The sequence below is a fragment of the Stegodyphus dumicola genome, chromosome X2 (genome assembly GCF_044657685.1).
Source record: "Stegodyphus dumicola isolate Sdum_Otavi_A_Nest chromosome X2, ASM4465768v1".
Taxonomy (NCBI): Eukaryota; Metazoa; Arthropoda; class Arachnida; order Araneae; family Eresidae; genus Stegodyphus; species Stegodyphus dumicola.
The window spans coordinates 78,987,142-79,001,531 of NC_140781.1; the positions used below are offsets into that span (position 1 = coordinate 78,987,142).

Consider the following 14,390-nt stretch of genomic DNA (forward strand, 5'->3'; position numbering starts at 1 on the left):
AACTTTAATATTTCAAATTTTAATGCTTTTGTTTTCCGTTTTGCAGATATTTTAGTGCAATATGGTTAAAATACCTTAAGTTAAGGTTAATCACCTAAACGAAACTCTGCGGACATGCAGTGAACTGTGAGTTTCGAAATAGACGTACTTTAATTAAATCAAAAAAATAATTATTTTGATGCCATTTGAACATTGATTGTGGGATACTATCAGCTACTCAGACAGGAAATGCAAGAACAGTTCAAACAATTTAGGAAGCTGACGACCTGTTTAAAAAATGCTGCATCGTAGCCGTCTAATCAAGCCTATATGACAAATTATACCACGTTGAGAAAATGTACAGATAGCATCAGTGATTCAGAAATTGTTAACGAAAATATATTTATTTGACATATGTGTAGGTATTAGGAAACAAAGACATAAGCTCAACGCTATTTGGTCATCGGTGAAGTGCTGTCTGCGCCTACATTTGCAAATTTCGGTAAAAAACGAATAGATACAGCACAATACATTAAATTAATGCTACAAAAATACTTTGAAGAATTTTACAGACAGTATTAATATGAAGAATTAGTAAATGCATTAAGTTGGTACGTAATAGAGTAATATAAGAAACAAAATATGGTAAATAGAGATTGCAATCAAATTTTTAAATTTTAAAATTCCTAGATATTTCAGAAGCTGTGCAATGTAAAAAATAGAAAAGCTCACATAATACAGGTTTAAAGTCCAAATATGTAAAAATAAATTCCTAGTAGTAATTCATAAATTTACTGTGAATAAATTATTTAATTTGCGAAAGAGTTAATAGTCGTTAGACATGACATATATGCCAGTTTCATAAGTTGATAATAACTTTATATCAATTTTGGGGTGAAGCTTTGGAGTGTTAATTATATATTTCACATAAAACTTCTATCACCTGATGGATTTTGGAGATGAAAATTACTTTTCATAACAAATAAAGATCTGGATCTCATTTTTTTTGCATATGCGACGCTCTGAATGAAAGGTTAGGCTAGGTTGAGAGATGCCTTCATGGAGGTCTTCCTAAGGGAATCCGGCTTGTACTTAAATTTTACAACTTTTTCCTTAAACGATTCTTTAAGAAGAGTATTTTAATGCTGTATAATTTGAAAAGTCTTAACAATAATCATTTTTAATTGTAGTAAATGTTAAAGATGAGACAAGCGCTATATATTTCCGAGTAGTTTTCTTAACAGAAATTTTGTTTGCTTTTCGATATTTTCTGAAATTCCTTCTCCAGATGCTATTTTGTTCATAGCAGTTACATGATTTACTAAGTTATGTTTCTTTATATCAAGTTAAAAACTTTAAAATGTATTTCCTGCTTGGTTTTATAAAGAAAAATATCTTAAAAGTCTGATGATGTGCTATCTGCGCGAGATGTTTGTCCTAAGACAGCTACAAGGTATTTAAATAGGCATATTGTTGTATTCATTTATATGAAAAACACGTTCAAAACCAATTGCTAATCATTTGAAGGAAGAGTTACCTAAAGCCAAGGCCATCAGGCGAACACTGTCTATCCTGTTGTCAAAAGGCTGTCACAATCGACTGTTGACAAGTTGCTGCTTTATTCCATCTTAAGAATTAATTTTTTTAGCTTGTTGCTCTCAACCCTACATCTCCAGGCTTGTCAGACATTTGCATTTGACAGTCCGCACTCACGCCGTGAAATCGTGAACAAACACTTGACTACTCATCTCCTGATGATGTTTTCTTCTTTTTTCCATGAATAGTCGACAGATATTTGTAGTGATGAACTTTTAAGTTTGCACATTGAACTTCAGTGTCAAAGCTATACGGGTTGTTAGCATTTTTGACTAAAAATATTCATAATATAAACGTATCCTCTGGGAAAGTGAATATAAAAGTCTGAAAACTGAGACCATAGGAAATTTACGAATATTCTTTTTATACAGTTCATTAATTTTGAAAGATAATACGAAGAAGTAAGTAATAATTTTTATTTGAAATATTACGGTTAGTTAAAATGCTAACAAAAGTTACTTTACCAGCATTTAGGAATTCTGAGTATTATAAAAAATATATTTATAAATTGTAGAGTCATTAGGGTTTTTTTTTTTCTAGCGGGAGATGTGAAAAATATGCAGTGTCCTCGCTGTTACTCTAACACTGTACCTCTCAAATACGAGTGTGCTTCCATTTACACCGCGAAGATATGTGGAAAGGAAGGAGAAAATACCTTATAAAAATGTATCGTTGCTTCTGTGAAAGGCCATCACTGGCCGAGAGAAAAGGTTGCTGAATACTGGGAGTTTGATCTGTGTTCAAATCCCGCTGAACAGGCTGGCTGCTTTTTCTTTCTGCTTATCTTTCCAAATCATGGGATCAAATTGGAGCTAACTACGTTCATTTCTTATTTCAAATTGATTTTCTCACTATAACTGTTTTTTATCTTAATCACTGCTGAAAATTCAGCCTCGCGAAAATATGCTGTTGCAGATGGAGTTGATATTCCCTTAGTTTTATGATTTAGGAGCAGATATTATCTTATTCTTATATTCAATATTCAGTTCATCCCTTACTGTCAAATGTTTTCTTTACATAAATCGAAATAGTTGTGCAGTATTGGATTGGATGTCTTTTCTACATGCCGAAGATCCAAATCTTAAAGGCCACGTAAATTGAGTATCATTTCAGAGAGTTAGATTAGGTTATTTGAATCCTACGAAGGCTATATGTCCAAGATGAAGTATACTTTCATGTAATTTTTTTTTAAGTGAAACTAGGTGGTATTCACATAGGGAAAGCCAAACTGCGAAACCTCCTATGGTCACCGGGATTTAAACTTGGATCAGGTTATCAGCGTTCAGGGATTTTGTCGCTCAGCCGCTTGTGGATTCGTTTTAGAGAATTATAGAAAAAATGAAGTGAAGGAATTTACTGAAATATTTTCAAAAATTTTATTTGCTCGTTAATGCAAAAATTTTCATGTAAGAAAATATATCAACGGACACTGTCGTTTTAGGGTCGAGTATGAGGAAAACTGCAAAACGAGTATAAGGAAAGCGATAAATTTTTATTGAAAAAATGACTGTTTTACATCTTTTAATTCATAAATTTACACATTTCTGCATGATTTTTTGTAGTAATTAAATCTTAATTCCGAATTATATTACACATGTTTTCCTCTCGCTTATGATTTAAACTTTAAGGGTAATCATCTATTTTATGTACTTAAAAGTGAAGATGACATATAAGTAACATTCTAAATAAGTTTCATTCACGGTTATTTTCTGATTTAGTAGTGTTATCATCTCCTACTGTTCATTAATCTTGTTTTCAAATTTCTCAAAATGTTCTCAGTTTGTTTCTCATTTTATAGTTTCAACGTAATTACACTACCTGCAAGAAAAGCAATTTTGACCTTTTTTTTTATCTATTTATGTTCTCCAAGAGAATGTTTGGATTTGTTGCAGAGAGATTATTGATGTAAAAGAACGGCTTGATGGAGAAAAAGGCCGATGTCTATAACGTCGATTTTCACCCGTTTATAAGGAATTAAAGCATTCCTTCCTAATGTATCCACATGATAAACTGGTTAGCACATTCAGTGTCAGCTGAAAGATTAAAGTTTCGAAGTTGGACTCGTCTAGTTTGGCGTTTTCCACTCCGAGAAAGATCTATTAATCTCTATAGTGGCGCCTGATCTTTAGAGTGGTGGACAATCACCATATGAGTTTTGATACTTTGATACTGTTGTGGGAATTCTGGTATTCAGCAGGGGTTGCTCAAGTTCTGCGCTTTCCAGATTCCTTAGTGGGCTCTGTCTCGGTTCTGGCGTATGTAGAAAATGCGTGATTGAATTTCTCCATTTGAGGTTGATCTGAAAGAGGAAAAGAATTGCGCCTATTGCCTCAGTGATGAAACCATATGATCTGGTCTTGCTTTCTCCCTTTAATCTCTCTTATGGTGTGTGGGGGAGTGTAAGAAATTAAAGGCATTTTTTCCTTGCATATTTGTGGCACAACGAGTAGCCAGTTAGAAAATTAGCGGTTAGATTTCTAGTTAGAACACAAATGATGCCTCACGTTTCGCACTCAAAGGGGTAACGAAAAAATTCGATGTCATTCCATTGTTATGTTTTAAACTAGGTCCATTTTCGAGACACAAGGTACTGCAATGTATTGAAAAAACACCTTTGGTCTTTTCTTGTCCGAGTGTATCAATGAAATTTTATATCCATTTAGTAGAATGTACAGATATCTTTTTTTTGTCCTAAAAGATAAAACTATTTTATTTTTCGGGAATTATGTTAATTGGCGAAATGATGTTTTCATTCAAGATGGAAACATAATCTAATGTTTTTTGTCGGGCATATATGGTACTAATAATTCATTGTTTTTGAGTTTGAGATCGATCATCAAGACACTTAAATACTAAATCGTTGTACCAAACTATAGATTTCTGTGAATGAAAGGAATATATTGGGTTTTTTCCAATATATAATGTCAGCCAATTTGAATTAACAGATCCTTCTTAAACTATCCTATGAGTACAGATAGCCTTCGGTGGATGTCGTGGCAAATTCTAACCCAGCTTAACTCTTTTAAACAAGCTAAACATTCGTATAGCGCTCACAATCTACTGAGCGAATATAATTAAGAACGTATGATGGGAAAAATACAAAAAGAAATAAAAATATTATTCCTTTTTTGTGAATGTTCTGCTTAATTTACTCCTATAGATGGAAATTAAATGTTTAAAGAAAAATAAGCTCGTTCCCAATTCGTTAAGACTCCAACTAATTAAAACAAGTTATCGTTAAGTAAAAATGTCCAAAATATAAAGTATTATAAAATTAAATTTACTTTCCCCTGACGATCATCTTTGGAACTTCCTTAGGAACGCAAAAAACGTTTTATGTTTATGTGTTATACACACTTGACACATTGGGTATGTCGGGAAAGATGCTCTTAAATGCAACGGAATGTTTTTGGATTTAAACTACTGCTATATGCTGGACGACTGATCAGCGGCACTTTTCAATTCATTCTAAAACGTCGAGACCTGAAACTAGAGTCTTGATTGACAGGGGTTACCATTGAGGCTCTAGATATATCTATCATTGCTTTAATCTTATGATATCTACCTTCGCTCATGCCTCTGAAACTACTACAACAAAGTCACTTCGTTGTAATCTATATTTAGCAACTTCTTTAGAAGTAGGTTTCTTTTGCCGAGGATAAAAGTAAATACATTACATCTATTCAATATGTCGAAACGCCTTCAGGTATTTAATCTTACTTTTCAAGTCTCTTTTAGAACGAATAATCAAAATTGAGCCCCAGGAGCTGAATTAATGTAATGAAATAAGATTGACATGTAGACACCGCAATAGTAGAACTATTATTGATTAACGGTGATTAAGTGCGCTAAAAAGGCTAGCTATATTTAATGCAGTCCAAAAACAAGAGAAAGAGCATGGTGTCAGGAGCTTAGTATGTTCTTAATAGTTTTGTTACCAACATCACCTTTCATTTGCATTTACTTATTCCTTAAAATGTTGTTTTCGTGTCACTCATAAGAACTACAGAGGTCACCGACTTCTTATAAATCTGTAGAAGTTAAAGTAAGAATCTTGAGGGTTAAGTCACTAAGACGGCGACTTTTAGAACAGAAGTCGACGAAGTGAAACGTATCCTTTTTTAAAATTAGGCAAAACAGCCACCTTATTCTATTGATTTGAGGGAGATCAGGGATAGGTCCCTCTTCTTCAGGAGCAAAATAATTCTGCTGTTTTGCTTAATTTAACATTATGTGCTTGTGCTTCTCTTCCTATTTGATATCCTAATTTATTCTTTTCAGCAGTACAAATCAAACGCAATTAATTCTAGCTAAATAACAAAAATCAGAGTGTCTGTAGCTCAGTAGATGTCACATTTTCGAGTGTATGTGCAATAAAAGTATAGCCAATATTAATTCTAATGATTAATAAAATGCAGCTTTTATTTGACGTTTAATTTCATTTTCGAAAAAGCTGAATGCGATCCCCAATTTGTATGATGGTTAGCTAAGGCCATTAGCCACACCGTTAACAGGATGACGCAATATCATAAAAACCAGAAATTAAAGATGCCAAAGATTCGAAGCTCAAGTATGATCTGAACATTCGTTTTTACGCTACCTTCAAGGAGCATGCGCATACAAAACCTGTAAATAAGACACAGTTTTTTTCAAGCGTTGATATATGGCATCTTCAGGTACTTTGGATGGGCGTGTATTAAGTTAAAGGAAAAGAAAAAGAAACAGTATAATATTATTAACCATTTTTTTTCTCTTATAATGAATTATATGTTAATTGTTCTGGAGTTTCAGATTACCTGCTAAAATGCATTTATCTTCTGTAATAGAAATAAGCCCAAGAAATTAATGAATACGAACCAGTTTCTTGCAGAAAGTCCTCGACGAAGGTATCAGTTTCCTTAGGCAGATAACCCGCGTATGCTTTTTCATATTCAAATAACGAAACCAAACCAACTGAAGAAATAAATTTTAAAAACAACTACCAGTCTACCAAAAATTTAATGTTTAGGAGAAATTAAATTCACAGCGCCGCTTAGATTTTTTTTTTTTTTTTTTTTTTTTTTTTTTGAGGATGTCATAGAAATATTTTACATTTGACATGTTTCCTTCCCATGATCTGTTGCTACGTTTCGACAATGCATGTCTCTTTTCAGTAATGGAAAGACATGAAAAAAATTAAACACAGACAAATAAGCTTGAAATTTGTGTTTGATTGAAGTTTCGTTAGAACCCATTTCATTTTTACCAGAGTGTTATGATTACGCCTACCATTTTTACCCGTCTTTCTTTGCCTTCAAACAATAAAGTAAAATACAATTAAGCAAAACGTTTACAAAAATATTTTAAATTTGTCTTAATCTTAATTTAAAATAAAATAAAAAAAAAAAAAAAAAAAAAAAAAAAAAAAAACTTTATCGACATTTGCTGCCAGATAATACAAAGAGCAGTGTGGGTTAACTCTATTTACAATAAGAATAAAACATTTGAACACCTAGAAGAACACTTAGTTATGTTAAACCTTTTGCTAAAGCTATTAGATTTAATAACTAGTATATCGCTCCTCTAACATTCCCCTAAGATAAGTCTATTGAATTCTACTCGTGCTCATATTGTTTTGGAGGAACTTGGAAAAATTCTTACATATTTAAAAATTAAATGCATTTTGAATAAACAAGCTGAGATTCTTTTCCTCAGTGATTTAATCTATTTTCTGTTCTTTTGTTGCTGTGAATAATCCTGTTGTTTCGAATATTGTGTAAACTGGGTCCAAGAATTCATCGGGGTCAGGAGGAAAGGGGCTGCGTCTGTCATTGGCAAAGGTATGAGGCACATCATCGCTGATAATACAAGTTTGCCTAGCTCTTGTTCAATTTTGATGGAAAACACCCCGGAAGACGAATGCAGGAGTTTTCTATTTCTTTTCAGCTACCACGTTCCTCTACAGAGAATTTTCGGCTTGATATCATTTTAAGCGCACTCATGCTCCAAAAAACTGTGTATTTACAAACATCCACGCATTCATCAGGATTCAAACCCGGGTCCGGCACTATGGCGGCCTGCTCTCCTACCATCATACCGAACACAGCGGAATACCGGGTGCTCTACCATAATCTAAATAATTCAGTCTACTCCAGTCCAACAGAATAAAATTTATTTCTTCGTTTTCAAATTTAAATTTTACTGTTAGTAAGACCGACATTGTTTCAAGTTTTTACTGACATCTATTATTTCTTCTTCTGCATATCGTTCATTTGGAATTTTTTGAAGTGTTAATGCCTTGTTAGTGTGCCCAGACGGTATAGTGGTTAGGGAAACCTACTACGGTACTGAAGGGCCCAGGTTCAAATCCCAGAGAAGACATGGATATTTGTAAATGTATAGTGTCCGTGCGAAATGGGGGTACTCTAAATAGGCTGCGAGCCGAAAGTCTTTTCGTGTGGTTTGGTGGAAGGGAAGAGGAGTAGGAGACCTCCGTAGCCTCCCTCCCCCGAGTGATCTCCCTCAAAATTGGGGTGGAAATTAGAAGTCCAACCTATCGTTGGAGTAGGTTCTGGCAACCATTGTTCCATCTAATACGGACATGACAACAACAACAACGCCTTGTTAGTTCTTGGCTTGAATTTTAAACGTTTCTCAGATTAGTAACTTCTTTAATTATTTAGAAACTTCTCAGAATCCTATACGAAGTCCTTTAGAGCTGCTGTACAATATCTGACTCGCAATGACTTACAGTATTTCTCCGCAGTATAATCCAATTTGAGATGTTGCTCATGTCATTCGTTAGTGAATGCATTAATCAATCATTCGATCCACCCTTCTGAAATTCAGGTGCGTCCTCGATCTCAGATGGAATTTATAAGTGGATTCCTCGTCACTTCCGGATTACATTTCTGTATCACACTCGTCCATTACTTATCTACCTCCCGCAGCGTTTCGAGGATGATGTTTGTGTGAAACGAAAAGCAAAGCGTTAAATCTCAAGTATGCGTTGAGTAACTCATGTTCCCTTAGTTATTACGTAACCATTTATCACCAATGACACCAATGAAAATCTATCAGTAAAGATGCTGAAATTCCTTGTGCAGAAATAATTTCATCTTGCAGCATGTACAAGGTATTAAAACTGCATTTTCTACATTCTTCAAATAATGGAAATTTCTAATACACAATGCTATTCTTTAAAAAAAAAAATTAAATGGTTGTATCGATTGATTTATTAGCATAAATAAAATCAATTAAGTTACTACTTTATTTTGTTGTTACAGAAGTTACGTAGTCATTTAAGACTATTGCAGGAATAAGGTCTTTTTAGTTCTTATCTGACCTCACCATGAGTGGTTAAGAAGGATGAATACTAGTAGTTACACTTATCTTGGGCTCGATCCAGGCGGCTGGCTGCATGGTTACTTTTTATAGCTTTTTCAATTGTGTAATATGATAACGAGCCAGTTTCCCTTAGAAATGCTCCACGAAGCCATTTCTTCTCTTAGCAGATAGATCTAGTAGCTTTTCCACATTCAAATAAGTTAACCTGATCTATCCGTTCCTATCGCACATTGTCGTACTCTGAATCATTGGTATTTTTCATTGAATCATTGGTATGAATCATTGGTTTAACTGTTTTTCTGTAATATTAAGTGATTAATTATATATATTATTGATTAATGTACATTTTAAGTAATTTAATTTAAGTTATTAGGCTTAATAAATTTGATTTGCCTTTACAAAATATATAGGCAATGCAAAATGCAATAAATTAATTATCTTTACTTGATTATGGTCCTGTATTGTTTTTCCTTAAAAATTAGGGTGCAGAAACTATTTATTTTTTAACTTTTGGAAAGCAGTGCTTGTTACGGGGTTCTCAGACATTACTTTCTAAGAAGTTTGAAAGTGTATTCACATGTTCTGTCTCATTAATTCTGTAGCACTTGTTCTATATGAAAACAATGCCATTAATTCTTTTTAAAATATAATTTTATGTTTTACTTAAGCAAAAATTCTTTCCTAAGAGTCGCATACACATTATTTCCGTTTTCGTGTGCTGTTTATTATCTCACAGTGGGATGTAGTTTAAAAAAAAAAAAAAAAAAAAAAAAAAAAAAAAAACTGAACCATGAAGAAACTGCTGATTTGACAAAACGCGATTTTAAAAGGTTAACCAAGAAAAATGGACTCGCTGTATGGTTTATTGGGGTCGGGTCGCCAGGAGGGACACAAAGGTTAATACTTATCGCTCTGGTTGGTCTCATTTTGCACTCTGCTGTAATAACAAAACCTCGGTTGACTAATAAGGAGGAGGTAAAGTTTAAATAAATACGACAGCCTAAAGGCCTTTCGCGGCGTTGACAAGGTCTTCCTCACAATTTCCTTATTTTAGCTCTTCCTATGTGGTAGAGTTATTTACAGTGATGTATTCGCTCGCAGTTGTAGTCTTGCAGACTATGAAATCGTAGCGAGAAAGAGAGAAATTTTCTTGAAGACAGCCCATTGAAAACTAAAGCTGAATGTCTACACTTAAATTCTAATAAAAGGATCAGAGATTCACGGAAGTATATATCTAAGCACTTTATGCTTTTCTATATGATTAACATTTAATTCCTAATATGGGAATGCTATCAGTGCTTCTCATTTAATTGTAGATTTACTTTTCCATCGAGTCTAGAATGCAAAACATTTATTGATACACCTTGAATTTCATTTTGTGGCAGTGCCAAAACAAATATTATTTCATACACTTTAATTGCATTAAATATCCTTTTCGTAAGACGAATTTAAATTCATAACTGTATTAAAATTTAATTGCAGATATTTCTTAAAACAAAGTTCCTGGTTTGAATGCTTACAAATTGATGCGAATTTAATGACTTTAACTAGTGTCTTAATTTAGTGACTGATGAATTCATTTTATAAAATGAGCAGTCAATTACCACTTTGATTAATATTTTCCGAACGACACTATACGTATATTAAATTCTCTAAATTGGCTGGCAGTTTAAATCTGTGTAGGAAAAAAGTATGTGTATAAAATAAGTTATAAATGTGTATAAATTATAAATGTATGTAAAGTAGCATTCGGTAAATTTCTCATTTTTATATTCAAGATTTTCTTTACTGTTTTAAATCCTAATTCTGTCACACGATGCGAAAATTAGTCTTCATTTGAAATTTATATAAAGAAAAACAAAGCTGAATTTTGCTTTTAAATAAAGAACGCAATTGTAAAATAACCGAAAGAGCTTCGAGAGATATACTGGGCAAAGAAATATTGAGCGAGATAAAAAGCGATAATGGAAAGCATGGCTTTGTGTGATTTTTCACCTTGAAACGATAATAATATGCTTCTGCATTTGAGACAATAAAATTCGCATAAGGATTTGAAAATAATAATTTCCTTTTAATTAAATTTGGGTGTCTGCCTGAAACTAAATAATTAGTTTTTGCGTTTTATTTGTTTCTAACTAAATTTACTTAAAATAAGATGACGACATTTTGAATCAAGGTTTTGATATTAATGTGTTGTTATGACAATTTTATTCCTTGTTTACATAATGAATTGTTTTAATTTTGCATATCTTGAAGAGGATGTCTAAATATTATAGAATAACTTAAAAATTACTTGGAATTTATGAATAAAAATGTTTTATGTTTTTACCTTGTATTTATGTAACAATATATAATGTTTTTCCGTGCGTTGCAGTACTTGTGATGTACCGTAAGGGAAGTCGAATAATTTTACTTAAAATTTTATAGAGTTGTAAGAACCACTTGTCTGTCTTCTAAAGTGACAACTGAAGTGAGTGTAGAAACTGCACAGGAGAAGGGTTAAAAGTACCCTTTATTAAACTCTTTAAAATTCACAATGCGTCGACTTGACGCTAACACATGCCTCACTCGGACGGTAACTCAAATAACAAGAACTAAAATAAAAATTCGAAGATATTAACAAGTAGCAGAAATTAAGCTAAAGGGCGCAGAAATTCCTGTTTTTTAAACTCGCCTCGAAATCTAGTGGCAGCAAAGTAATAGCTGGTATGCCATGTAAACCAGCAATAACTGCAGAAATAGAAGCTCACGCTACAGCGGTAACGGTGATTGCCCACACTCTCTCATTTCCAATCTAGAACTCAGTAGTTAAACCTTTCCTCCGAAAGGTAGAATTTGCATTACTTCTCGCGCGCTACCAAATTTAAATATTCTGCCATTGACAATTAGGGAGATGAAGGCTTATAGGAAAGAACATAAATTTAAATTAAATTTGCTATTTAAAATAAATATAAATCCCTACACAATCATAGCACACTCTTCACACGCATTAAAATTTGCTTAGCTTAACGTATCGTGACTGTTAAATTTTTTGAAAAGTACCGCTATGATGTTTCTTGACTTAAGCCTCCGCGTATGGCGCGACTTAAACCCATTCTGGTTCTGAAATACGACGCGGTTTATTTATTTTTTTTTTTATATTCTCTATCTTCATATATTACCATTCACATCTTTATAAACAAAATTAGAGTAATGCAGAAATTTTAGCAGTTTATTTCTTTTTTTTTTTTTTTTAATTTTAAAAACATACAATACGGCTCATGCGATTTTAGCGTACATGAACTAAAAATATAAAAATGGAAACAATAGTACTTCCTTACAATGCTATAAACCTGTAGTGCCATCTAGGTGCAAAACGAAACGTAAAATATAAATATTACAATATTCTTCGCCTACACGGAGAAAAAGCGGGATCCGTATTGAAAATAAGAGAAATAAACTTACGCACTCTATTTTCACGCTATCCGTATTACGAGACGGATTTCGTATTCCATGGAAATCGCGGGCGCCGTACGCGGAGGGTTAAAAGAACACTGCCTTTTTTTTTTTTTTTTTTTTTGATAGATCAAAATTACGAAATCGGCTGAAAGGCTTCACATGCTTTACAGTGTTTAACTGAACAAACTCGAAAGGGCAGAAAGAAATCGGCGGGACACCAGTGATTCACCAATTGCTTCTAAGTTTACCGCACTACTATACTAGAGTCTATATATTTTCTTTAAAACAGGAGACTTCTATCATAGTCAAAGTTTTCAGGTATAAGAGAGAGTGGAGGAGAAGAAGACGAAGGGGGCATCTTCCACTGAATGCCAGAATAACCAACAAAGTAGTATTAAAGACAAAGGGATAATTTAGGATTCTCTCCATCCAATGCTGACAAGGCTTATATGATTAGACTTTTCGTTATGGAAATGATTTGGTTTCTCTTTTGTGGGACGTTTGAGTAACACGTTTTTGAACCGAGGAGGTACTGGCCTGGGAGCCTCAAATTTTATATCCTCTAAAAGAGGGCGATGGGGAACATAGTACTAATAAGTACTGCTTTTCTAACAAAGGCATAGATCTGTTTTTTTTCCCTCCAAAATAAAACATAGAGAAGGCACCGTCTGTTGCAATGAAGTGGTTCACGAAACCATTGGTTGAATTTGTTTTAAATGAGACTTTGTTATGGAGATTAGGAGATTATATAAACTTATTCTAACCTCTAAAAAATCTCATTCTTGTTGCATTTCCATTGATTTTTTTGTTTATTTTCTGGAAGAATGATTTTGAAAATTTGTTACCTTATTCACGAGATAATGAGGTAATTTGATTGTTTTACGATTGTTTCGCCAAAATCTTATCTTTTTGATTCTCCTTTTATCCTGCAAGTTCTTTTACCCATAACAGATCAACAGAGAATTGATCGTTTTGAATTAGGATGTCAGAAAATCTGTTGCACAATGTTTTAATGATGTTGATAGCATTGTTGGTTCATAAGCGCAAGCAGCACTGTTTTCTTTAAATTGATCCACAGGGAGAATTTCTGATCTAATAGGAATATCACTACGTAGTAGGATAAGACATACTGAGCGTGATTCTTCGCAGACTTTTAAGTGAAAGGGTGAGATGTCAGGAAGAATGCAAAGTAGAGTTATAGAAGCTGTTCGAAAGCTTTTAGCAATTTGGAGGAGGAAAAATCTGTCTATACAGCGTTGAGTTATTTGACCCTGCAAACAAAATTCCTTCTTTGATTCATTTGATATCAAATGAGTGCTCCGATTTTGAGCCACGTGGAAATTGGCGCGATTTGCGCAAAGATTAGAGAAAGCTAAAAATTTTCTATGAATAATAATGAAGTGTGTATATTCCTTAAAATTTTGGTTTCTATTAAAAACTTTTGACTACTATAAGCCATTACTCATTAAATAGATCTGATACAGGAATGTTGCATGTTTTGAATGCTTTTATTACAAATACCATTCCATCAGTTACATATAAATTTGTACAAAAGTACATTAGGTTCGACTAAAATTCATGAAAATTTGTTTTTCATTAAAATTATTTATTTAGTGTATCAGTTTTGCATTATTACCTTACAAATATTTTCAAAGAAAAATTTTCCTTTCAAAAATAAATAATGTTAATTAAATAATAATACCGATCAAATGAAGAATGCTGACAGCAGCAGGATTCTAAATAAAGTCTTTTCAACAACAGCATTCCTACCACTAGAGCAGTCGGTGCTTTCAACGAAAGAGGGAAATTAAATAATTTAGGCATTTTTTTAGTATGGATTTGTTTGCTTATTTATTAGATGTTGCGGGCTCTGTCTTTACTAACATTTCTATATTCAGTTGAGGATTTCTGCAATTATGCTTAGTTAGCAGAAATCGACGAATTCGATGTGTGCTTTCTCCGTAAGCTGTTAATAATAGCCTTTCTCAATTCCTAAACCTTCTTATTGAGAGTTGTAGTTTTATATAGGATTTCTAAATTTTATCTGTACC

The 14,390-nt window shown here is 33.0% G+C and overlaps 1 long non-coding RNA gene across 1 annotated transcript in view; it reads left to right on the forward strand.

The window, feature by feature from the left end:
- Positions 1-1,645: 1,645 nt before the first annotated feature.
- Positions 1,646-14,390, forward strand: part of LOC118201721 (uncharacterized) — a 183,261-nt gene continuing 170,516 nt past the window's right edge. Inside the window, exon 1 of the long non-coding RNA XR_015038905.1 lies at positions 1,646-1,976. This is a non-coding gene — a long non-coding RNA (uncharacterized LOC118201721). The remainder of the gene's footprint in view (positions 1,977-14,390) is intronic.